The sequence below is a fragment of the Parus major genome, chromosome 2 (genome assembly GCF_001522545.3).
Source record: "Parus major isolate Abel chromosome 2, Parus_major1.1, whole genome shotgun sequence".
NCBI classification, from domain to species: Eukaryota; Metazoa; Chordata; class Aves; order Passeriformes; family Paridae; genus Parus; species Parus major.
This window is the reverse complement of record NC_031769.1, coordinates 66,599,451-66,611,537: the sequence shown is the minus strand read 5'-3', so window position 1 is coordinate 66,611,537 and position 12,087 is coordinate 66,599,451.

Sequence of the window (12,087 nt, the reverse complement as noted above, 5' to 3'; positions counted from 1 at the left end):
AACTCCTGTCAAAAGGAAACAAGAGTAAGCAATGAGATGAAGATTATCATCCAAAAAGGTCATATTGTTGTAAGAGCAATGAATGGGCTAGCCTCTTGGAACAGCATGCTCAGTGCTGCTTATCCTCAAAATATGGCTGTTGAATAACCAAATACTTTTCAAAAAAGAAAAACAGGGGCAGTCAAAGACCTAGAAAGGCTCAAGTTTAGGTGACTAAACTGCTGGCATTTCTTGTTCCAAGGAGGAGCTAGAAATGGGAGATGGAAAAGTGTAATAAAATATGGATTAACTGAAGTGTAGAAATTCTGTTCTCTCTAACTCAAGGCACAACAGCAAGGAGACACCTGATGACTCTAAAAGTTGATGACTATGAAACTGAGAGGGCAAGGACTTTACAAAGAACAAGAACTTCTGTGCCTCAGGTGTCAGCGATCACAGCAGAATTCAGAGAGAGACTATACCATTTCTGTGACAACTGGGAATAAAGTTACAATTAAGAAGAGAGATTAAAAGTTGTGCTTCAGATCTTAAGCCACCCTGCAGTTGTTAGAGAACAGAGTGGGACTGAAGTGGGAAGGGCCTCTTGTACATGCTTCCACACATCACCCTTGGGGAGGAGAAGCTGGAGTGTGTGTGTGCTGTCTGCTTCAGGTGGGAGGTTTTGTAAAAGCCTTTGCACTTCACATGCACATGAATGTGACTCTGAGGGCTTGCTTTGGAGACTGGGCTATTCATAAAAATACCTGGCCTAGAAATTCTTGGTTTCTATTAATATTTGGGTGACAATATCACAGAGGTAACCCAATACCTTTGCCATTTCCTCCCTGCCTCTTTTGTGGACACTTACTTGATTTATGGGATTTTGCTTTTGAGTGCATGCTGCTGCTTTAGGATTCACTCCTTGTTCACTGGTGGTGCAGCAGTCACAGATGGCTGATGGTGCTGCAAGCTGCCTTGGTAGCACCCTGGGCAGGTGTTGGCTTTGCCCTACCCTGCTGACAGAGTTGGAGTTATGGTCCCAGAAGAGCAATAATCCCCCCCTGAAGATGTTCTGCAAGAGGGCTAGCTAGTATCATGCTGCAGAAAAATTTTATTACTGTTAACCAGGAAGTCTTGGAGTACAATGTCAAAGAACTCCATGTTCCCTCCAAAGTATCATTAATATCATTGTTTGAACTAAAAAAGAGTTTCAATATGTTCAGCAAGAAACCTTGAAATTAATTGCATTATATTCCAAATATTATTATTTGAATCTTCACAATGGAAGAGGGGCCATTAACTGAATACCTGCTGAGGAGGATAGTTACAATCAGGAAAAAGCTGATTCAAGTCAGCACATATTGAAAGACTGTAGGATCTCTGTTTATTTTTCAGAGAAGCAATACTACAGACAGTGACAAATTGTTGCAATTACAGTGTCTCAAGCACTAGATGCAATGTGTTCAGTTAAAAAAAAATATTTAAAATATGGATTTTCCCATCTCTAATTGAGCAGGATGCTCTGCAGTGCAAGCATCAACATCATCCATAAAGATCTTCCAGGCATGACCTTGTGTCCTTGGCTGCAGCTAAGCCAGGGCACCAGGCAGAAATGTGTCTGCACTGGGGTAAGTGAGGGCAGAAATTGACTGAAATGAGAATTTCAGCTCTTGCTTTGCTACTGCTCTATTAGTGGGTTTTTATGATTGAAGCAAGGAATTCCCAAGCACACAGAGAAAGATGATCCTATTCATTCTAAGTGTCTTTCATCTGACTAACTCATTCTGTAATCTAAAATTAGGGAGTCCCAGGGGAATATAATCTCTTTTGGTATTCTTTTCTGCTGATCTAATAATTTTTGATCATGAGAAGCTATATGAAAGAATCAAACCCATTGAATCGAGCTGTGGGCACAGTCTCCCTTTTTATTGACTGCCTCCTCCTTCATCAGGTGTGAGATCAGTTCAATGTGTCAACAGCCTCAGATGTTGCATCATTTGCCTAAGATGGACAGCAAGAAGGAACGAGATGTGTTCTACTGCAGGCTGCATCATTCTTTCAGGTTCTTTCCTGAAAAAAGCCTAGCTGTGATCAGACAGGAGCCCATCATTATACGTTCTTGTCATACATGGAGGCCAGCTGCATCCACGTGGGAACCTGTACCATGCACTCTGACCCTTGCACAGTCTATTATTGCTTTGGGGGAATCACAGCATTTCTCTCATGCTGTGGCAGTGACTGGCATTTTATGTCATCCCAGATTATGGCCTTCAAAATAAAAATGTAGGAGTGTTTGGAGACAAGTTGTTGGAATGAGGAACAAAACACTCATACTCTCTCTAGAAAGATGTACATTCACAGGAACACTGTTAGGACACACAAATTTATCCCTGAATTTTAATCACTAATAGAGTGATTAAAATAAATAGAGCAGTATGATCTTCTAGGAGAGGATGATAGCCCCTTCTTCTAATATGTAGCTACACTGTGCATAGCAATTCTTAGAAGATTGACAGAAGCCCTATGATTATTCCTGAAGTTCAGAGAAAATCTGGGAGTCAGAGCATGACTTAGGTTTGCTGATTGCCACGGTTGTTACAGTAAGAGGTTTTAAAGTTTCCTACAGTTTCTGCCTCACAGACTCAAGCCCTTTCTGCAAGTACATGCAGAGTGACAGGATATTGTAGACAAAACTGCATTTAGGATCCCCAACACTTCTCACAAAAACCACACAATGGTTTGGCTATTTATGCAGGTTGGGGTTATGAGAAATCATTAATGTTTTTAATTTGTGTCTAAGATGATCCAGTGTGGTTGGGCTGCCCAAGACAGTTACAGAAGGTACCAAAATCTTTTCAGGGAAAACAAACAAAGGACAAGGACTGGAACAAAAAAAAGTCTAATCCTTCTTCAGTATAGCCCCTCCCAATCCTGGGATAAGGTCAGGCTACCCAAATCCCCGGCTATGCATCAACATTTATCCAGCTGCTGGCAAAAGAGCTCCAGATCTCTAGCACTTACTAGTCTGGAGAATGTCAGCTTGGCATTGCTGTCATCTCATCTGTGTGCTGGACTGAGAGATCCACCACCTGGCAAATCCCACAAAGATAAAATTTACAGAGTCGAACTTTTTTGCTGTAGTTTCAGTTGTTTCTATTTTTTAGTTTAAGGTAGATGCTTGTGTGTAGCATAGGAGTGTTTTACATTCCTCACAAAAGGCAAGTCACCCACTTCAATACTCCTGCAATAGGAAAATGAATTATTACACAGTCTTCAGTAAAACACTCCATACTACTTTTCCCCTGGTGTTCCTGCTTCATCCAACACAAGGAGTGAAAGGTTGTCACTTAATCAGAACCCATTCAATATTTTGTCTTCTTGTCACTCAGCTTGTAGCCCTTGGCTTTCTTTGTGATGTGCTGTTCAGTCCCCGCTGTGGGGAAAAAATTAATCTTTTCCTTATGGCCTCACATCCCTACAGCATCCAAGTGCTTTGAAGTATTAACAAACCTACTTATGCAATCCCACTGAAAATGCTGTATTACCCCCACTTTTCAGAAAGGCTGCTGATGCAGAGAAAGATGCAGCTTTCTGGGAAGGTCATATTCAGAGTGCATATTGCACTGTTTCAATTTAAACATTTAGGGTTTAATCCTTCACATGAGACTGCAGGAAGGAACACACAGAATTCCAGCTGGAAGCAACTGAGAGCTGCAAAACTTCTGCAGTGCCTTGCAGGGTGGGAAGGGATGCCTTTCTCTAGGACCATATTGAGTTGCCAAAGGCTTCTTTCCCCTTCTACCAATGCCTGCCCCATTTGTCATGTATCTTCTAACTTTAGGTCTTAGTGAAAAAGAGATAGAAAACAAGGATTCAGAGCCAATGGGATGGGAATGTGTGGAAAGAAAGTGGAAGCCATCTAGTCTGCTCACTTGCCATGATGCAGAAAGAGGTAGCTCTGCCTTCCTTTGAGCTCCAGGACCAGCATTTCCTCCATCTTTCCAGGGGATTCTATTATATAGACTATTCTATAGTCAGCATTTTGCTGTTTGCAGAACTGCTTGCATTTTCTTCATGAATCCTAACCTACATTTCCTTGCCATGACTCAAAACTTTTGTCCTACCCACTGTGGACAGAAAGAGCACATATGTCCTCCTTTGGAGAAATTGGCTTCTTCCCACAGTCCCAGCTTCTCACCAGAGCCACGCTCTGCATTCGTGGTCCTGCTAGAAATGCAGCGTGGGATCAAACGAGAACTATGCCCACGATACATGGTGGTGGGATGACAGGAGGAGAAAATCAGGATTTGGCAGGCATCCTTGGTGATTGCAGAGCCTAGCTAGGTCTCTGCTGCCCACCACGACAATGCTCTTTTAACACCATTCTTTGGAAGTGTACTTACGTACACGAATATTGTTCTTCATAATCTATTTATGTACGTGTGTATTTTGGTAAGTGCTATGCAAATTCAGACACTGATGCAATAGGGTATCACTGCAGCAGGCAGAGAGCACAGATCTGGTGACAGCCCTTCCCAAAAATGTAACCAGAGCATTGTTTGAAGTTCTAAGTCTTACTCTTTGATGCTTCAAGAACATACTTCCTCTAATGCTCTTAAACAAACATCCAATTAAATTTATCAGCCACTGACATTCACATGTTTGATGTTGATTAGCAAATCTGCATTAAATTATGTCCAAGCTATTCTACCACACAGCTGGCCACAAACCAACTGCCCAGGAGCAATTGTGCTTTTTTAATCCTGCCCCATTTTCTCAGTACAGAGCTGAATGCAGTGGGAGGCTCTCCCTGGGGAGACCCTTTACTGCTCACATTAGCCAAGTCCTTAGGAAAGGAGTAGAGCAGACTCTTAGAACTGTCAGGAAAAAAAAACCCCTCAAACTCTACTCAGTGGATCTCTGGTACCATTTGGTGTAGCTCCAGAGATGATCTGAACATGTCCAGCCAGCAGGATGTTCTTCTGGTCAGAGTTGAAGAGTTCAGTAGGAAAACCAATTGTTCAAGATGAATTTTATGAATGTCAGACAGTAAGGAACAGCTTGCAAAGTCAGTCCTTAAATCAGCTGCCCCAAGGCTCCCTGCCACTACTGTATGTTTCTTCAGCTGCAGAGTGAAATAGCAACAAGTTTCCCTCTGTGAGGGAAACTTCTCTCTCAGTGGAGATCTTGATGTTGATTGCTTCATCCTGCCTGGGATGAGGCTTGCTGTGAGGGCTGGACTTCTGCCTGGAGGGCCACACTTACTTGTAAGAGGGTGCACTTTCTGCTTTTTGAAAACACCTCGGAGGCAGGAGGGTATATATGTTAAGGATGAGCAGGGATAATAGTTTAAAATGTTTAATAGTATAGAAAGAAATAACTTACGTCATTCACTATGCTCAATTGAGGTAGTGTGTGGCTTAAAAAAATAAAACAAACAAAACACCTAGATCTTGGGTGTATACTGTATTCAATCTTTGTAGGTATTTCTGTCCTGTGAAACAGCTTCAAGAGCTTGCAGCAGTAATTTCATTGTCACAGAGTTGTACCAAACTCTTAACTTGTCAGCACAAACCTACAAAAGAACCTTTCCACTTCTGCATCATCATCCCACAAATGCAAACCACTAATGCAAAACAGCTGATCTTCCAGATTCCCTCAATTAGAAGAGTGGATAATATTAAAATTTTGTCAGCACAGATAAATTACGTTAATAATAAAGAGACTGAGGAAACAAACCATAAAGAAGGAAAAAAAGCATATGCCTTTTAACAACATCTATTGTAAATTTTTCAAATTATCTGAAACAATGCATTTCATTGCTGCTCATAAACAAGCTATTTAGCAATTCACACCTAGGGGTGTTTACAACAGAAAACTAGACAAGTAGTTTTGACAGTTCAGTGCTGAGAAGAAGGAAAGGGCCACCTGTCCATCCCTACACCTAATGTTGCTATTGACTGGCTATCTTGTAAATGCTCCAGGAAGAGGCAGGGGGAATCCTAAAGGAAAATTTAAGCTCAGTACTGAAAAACATTACAGTGAAGCACTCTAGAGTGGTGTCTCTGAACAACTAATAGCACTCCAACCAGCTGGGTCATTTAGGAGGGGATTGGCCTAAACACCAAAAGCATACAAACCCCCATGGTCTCAGTCTTTTACAGACAAGACAAAATGAACCTACTCAAAAGCCTTTTCTCTCTTTAGCTATTATTCTGGGGACAGTGGGAACAGAAGACTGCCCAGTTGTAAAGGTGAAGGGACTTCTGCGAATGTGCCGCAGGGCTGAAACCAGTCCATCGTTCCAGAAAAAAAAATAAATTTCCTGTTTTTGCAACAGGAAGCCAAGATCTCAGCATGATATTCCACCAGGAATAATGTCTGTTTTCTCCCCTGCTAGCTTGTCCTGTGATCTTGTCATGCAGGGCTATGCAGCAGGCACAGGTAATTACCAAAGCAACCCATAAACTATAAGCTTTCCACAGTGACCGACTATAAAACACAGCTTATGTTATGTGGGTCTGGAGCTTTGCTCAGAGTGATTGTAGAGCTCAGCCTCTCAAGCCCAATGGACATCTTTATGCTCCCACCTGCGACGCTCTGCCCACCTCTCCCCTTACTGAGGCAAGGCCAAAACTCCCTCCATGGATGTAGCTTGTCACTGCTGCCAATACCATGTCTCCACTTTAGAAGTCCAGCACACTGTGGACTGTGTTTCTAAAAGAAATCTTTTTCCCCAGCTTCCCTTGCTCACAACTAAACTTGAGAAGAGTTGTTCTGACATAGCAAGGGGAGGCTCCTGGACTGTAAGCCATAGTACTGGCTACACACAAGAAGTAAAAAATTTCCTTTGGTCCCACTGTACAAAGCTGGTAGTGGGGATTCTGTTTCTCAGGTGTTGCTCAAAAACTTTTGCCCATTTATTCTACTTCAGTTTATTCACCTGGTTTAAGTGTTAATTCTCAACAATACAGGATTAGTGAATAGACATGAAAACCAACTCTATTTTAAAACCCCATTTCAAATACTCTTTCTTTGAATTTCTTCCCTTTGATGCTGATATTTCTGTTGTCTCCACTGTCACCTACAGAATCTACTGGCAGCAGAGGGCTGAAAGACAGCTTAACAGATGCTGGAAATGCCACTGCTCCCACTGAGCTCATCTGAGAGACTGGTGGCTCTGATGAAGTGCACTGAGACTGGGAGCATTGCAGAAGGAAATTATGCTTCATTCTGGAATTAGTATAGCAAGACGTACTGTTCACTCAAGCTTTCTCCAAGCTGTGATTAATGTACAGCGACAACTCCACTTTGGCACTCTTTACAGGAGCATATCAGTCTGAATTTCTGCTTTCCATCAGCAAAGGCCACTTCACATTCCTCTTATTAGAGAGTAGAACAAACACCTTCATGCCTTCTCCATGGATTACCCCCCATAGCTAGACTCTATACAGCCAGCGTGGATCCATCTCATCCACTTCCTCTGTCTCCTCTGCCACATGGACTACACAGCACTCGGACGGCTGAGTTCACGTGTCTCAAGGTCTCTGCTTTCAGGGCTGATAAGTCTTGTCACCCTTGTGTCTTTGTGCTTCCTTTAGACCACTTTCTCGTTGGTTTTGTTCACTTCACTTGAACATTTTTTGGGTCATGGACTATTACTTCTGAGGTTGAACAGCTTCTTCAGGTCCTGCTGGTTCCAGCGCTTGAAATCATGAGCCACATTGATAAGTGTGATGGTAATGTGGTGTTGACACTGGACAACTTGGATTATGACCAAAACATCAGCCTGACCTCCCAAATCTAATTTCAGACCTCCAGTCACAGAGTTCTGACTTTAGATTTTGTTCTAGACCTCTTTTTTTACCCCTTTGAGAGACTCTTGAGCAACTGTCAGGAAGATTAGACTTGTGATTCAGAAATGAAGTCTTGGCAATTATTCTGACCCCTTCTTAAATAAAACCTTAATCTACTGCTAAAAAGTACTTTTAAAACTCATGGAAATACACATTCTTAGTGAAATAACTAAATAAAGTTCTAGGCATTAATTTAAAAGAAAATTGTTAGAAATGTCACTGCAGTTCAAAACACCATTGGTCATTTTCATATAGCAACTGATGTTCATGGTTCATGCAGTACCATTTAATTCAGCCATGTATTTAAAATCACTAAAGGTTTTTCCCAGTATGTAATTCTCTCCATCATCAAAATATCATTGCAAGCAACACCTCATGGGAAACATAGTAAAGACAGCAAACCTGCTCGATTAGAATTGCAGGCTGTGAGGAAAGCAACACTGAGCAAAACTAAAGGTCATCTGTGATCCCACAGCATTAACCCTGTGCCTGCAATTAATACACACAGACATTGATTTAAAAAAGACTACCACAAAAAAGCCCCAGCACATCATGCACAAGGGACCTGATGCCTCCAAATCAAAACTGGGCACAGAGAATAAGCACACCAAAGTGGATGCCCAGAAATTATACCAAAGATGTCCGAAAGCTGAAACACTACCAGAGCATAATGCAGGAATGAGAGAAAAAGGAAGCTGGTGGGAGGAAGGAAAGGGAGAGGGAAATGTCCTTTGATAGCAGACAGAGGATGATGTTTTTTGGCAGAGCCAATATACCAAAGGAAGGAGAACAATGAACAGCCACCCGGGGCTTGTGGTCAGATCATGACATCTATCAAATGCAAAAGACACAGCCTTACTTTTACTCTTTCCTTTATGTTTACTGCATAATGGGGAGAAAGGGAGCTGAGATGATAAGTGGTGAAGAGACGACATGGAAAATTACAGGTTTTGTTGACAGATGAGAAATGAAAATGCTTTCAAGATGGGAGCCCTGTTGTTGATGGACACCTGGTGGCTTTGCTGGATTGAATGTTTCTCTAGGTGTCTTCACCTCTGATGTATGGCTTCTTGGAGCAAGAAAATTTTGAAGCCTGAGAGCTCTTGTTCAGCTCTCAAGTTTATTCACTCAAAAGTTTTTGTAGATTAAAAACATGTTGGTACACTCAGGTCATGCACTATGAAATAAGTTTTCTTGAAACCCAGGCAAAACTTTCCACTGTTCTAAAAATGAATTTGCCTAGAAGTCTGGAACACAATAAAGTATGAAGGAGTAAGCTGAGAGGTTGCAAACAGAAAAATACTTGTTTGACCATAAGACTAGATATATATGATTTCATTCTCAGGAGACCTCACTTTCTTTCTTTTTAAATTGCTAATGTTCAGAACTGAAATGCTGGGATTTCTATTTCAAACTGTTAAGCATGCTGAGTTCTGAGAGCATTTAAAACATGACTAATACATTTTTGCTCTCCTTCCTTTGCTCTTTCATATTGCTATGGTTTATTTTTTCCAAGTTGCCAGTTTTCCAAGGTAGTTCATTAATTCTTCCTCGGGTGTGCCTCGCATTTGCTTTTGTTCCCATGTTCCCAGGAGCATATGGGTAAGGAGCCTAGCTCTGCATGCTGAGGTTTAACGAGATTAAATGAGGCTGGAGAGAGCCTGGCTCTGTTGTACTTGTCAATAGCTCACCCCCAGCTGGTGAAAGCAGAGGGAAAAATTTTCCAGTTTCTTCTTGGACCGCAAGACTTCCTTTAGCAAACTTCATTACTTGGCTCTGGTATAGTAATTTTTCAAACTGGGCCTGTGAATGTCTAAACCTAAATAAACAGGAAACAATTACAGTCTTGGACAATTTAGGGACTATCAACTGCTGTGAACTCAGACAGTGGAAGAAGAAATTTTGGGTGCTTGGAAAAGGGGGAAAGATTTTTTTTTAATTTTCCCTTGTGCTATACTGACAAATGAAGACTATCCATCTGTTGGAGTGGGTGAGGATTCTCCCAACATCTGGATTTTTCCAGTACCTGTCACACAAGTTGAGTATTCCTGCTTAGGTGCATGTTGAAATCCAAGACTAGAAAATAAGCCTCTAAATGCAGAAGTGTAGCTGATCATATATTTGAGTCAGGTTGGAACCTTTGTCAGGTAATGGGATTCCACAAACAATGAATCACTCCAGCTTGACTTAAAAACATCTAGTACAGACTATTTAATTGTGACAGTCCAAGATTGATGATGCTTTGTATGATCCCATCTCCTGCTGAGCCTCTCCCTGCACCCCCTTGTACTGTGTGTACATTCAACAGCATTTGCTAGAACAAGACTTCTGGGAATAGAAATTGGAAGACATCCAGACATTTCAAGCTTGCAGGCTCTTTGCATCATGTCCTCTGCAAAAACAGGCTTCCTTTATGAGGCTGGAATAGGCAGCCATTGATGCCTGCACTAACAGGACAGAAGACCACCAAGCAGCAGGCTTCACAACAGCAGCGAGTCCTGACAACTGCAGCAGTTTCCAGGAGGTGCTACAGACCTCTGAAGCATTTTTCACTGCTGAGACCATGGGCACCCGTTTCTGTTTCTTCCTTGATCACTCCAGTCCACTTGTGGTCTCTGTGTCTGCAGACTGAAGGGTGCAGCACCTGGATCCACACCCCACCACTGCTTCCTGCTCCTCTACAGTTTGGTGGAATCAGGTGCTGCACAAAGGGAGCACAGTACACCCACTGATGGAAAAACAGCCCCTTTTGTGGATAGCCATGCCAGAGGCAGCACTTTGCTACCTACAGGGCATGTGTAAAGAGTGAAAAACTCTTGTCATATCAGGGCATGTGTAAAGAGTGGACACCCCTTGTTGTATCTCTCAGGTGACTGAAGACCACTGACTGTAAATGTCTGGGGAGGGGCTCTGAGGGGCTCTTGTGTGTTTGCCTGGAGAGTATCAGAACACACCAAATATGTAGGGCTGATGTGAAATAGGCTGTAAGATGTGATGCAGATACTTAAGTTACCTGGCTAAAAAAAATCAGGCCCTGTATCCACAAGTGAGTGTTGATGACAATGGTCAGGTTTTCATGAGCTGCAAGGACAAGGCAGAGCTCATTAAATCAGTAATCTTCCCCAAAAGGTAGGGCACGTAAAACCAATCTCCAAAGAGTTTGATGTGTAGGATTTTAGATACTGTTGTTCCAGGAGGCATAAAAGTAACTCTTGAGAGTTCAGCTATAGAAACTGTTATAAATAATGTGTAAAAATTTTAACAAGTCACTAGTAGCAGCATTGGACACATAACAACGTTTGGGCTTTACCTTTCACAGGGTCAGAGCCATAGCCAATGAGGTTAATCAGAGGCAAAATCATTGCTAATTATTTTCCATCCACAGGAAGGGCTGGAAGGAGAATCTTGGGAACTACAGGCTTGTCAATGTCCAAACTTGCAGATGTAAATTAATACTTGTTTTTACTTTTAACTCTTGTATCTTTTAACAAAAAACAAGGGCAAAGAAATATTGGTTTCATATTGGCTTAACTTGATTTCCTAAAGCTTAAGCAATTTTTAGAAGCTTTCTGAAATAAGCAATTAAGCGTTAAAATATATTCTAAATATAAGTGTTTCAAGACTTCTTTTTATTCAGCTCAGCCATTGACTGACTTTGACCCACGATACTGAATAACTATGTTCTGAATTTTTCAATTAGTCTGCTGCTCATCAGAAATTCCCTGCTCCTTTCCAATTTGGAGTTTGCTCAACAAGAATAACAGGTTCTGATTAAAACTAGACTACACTTAATCATATTGTGCATCTAAACCTGAGTTCCTTTTAGATGTTGAAGCTAAATTTAAGAAGTTTTGCAGACATGATTTTTAGATAATCAATCTTCTAGAGGAGGAACATGAATTCATACCAAGCTAGAAAGGAAATAGTGCAGAACTAAACAGGGAGCATCAGTTAGAGGATGCTCAGCAAATTATCAGCATCATAGTTTCCTTAAGCAAGGGGCATATATCTATCTCCTTTCAACCTCTGGTAGTTAGGGACTCCTTCAGATAATTTCAACATGCTTATTATACTTATAACATCAGAGTAAGGGTCCAAGCAGGTGGAGATGCCTTAAGCAGACCTACACAAATGTCTTGATCATGGACAATGGCGCCATGCAGACCCCCACCTTGGTAGATGGTGGAGAACCATCAAAGGAAGGACAAACCTCAGAGATGCCAAGGTATGAATACAAACCTTTCGGAAGGTA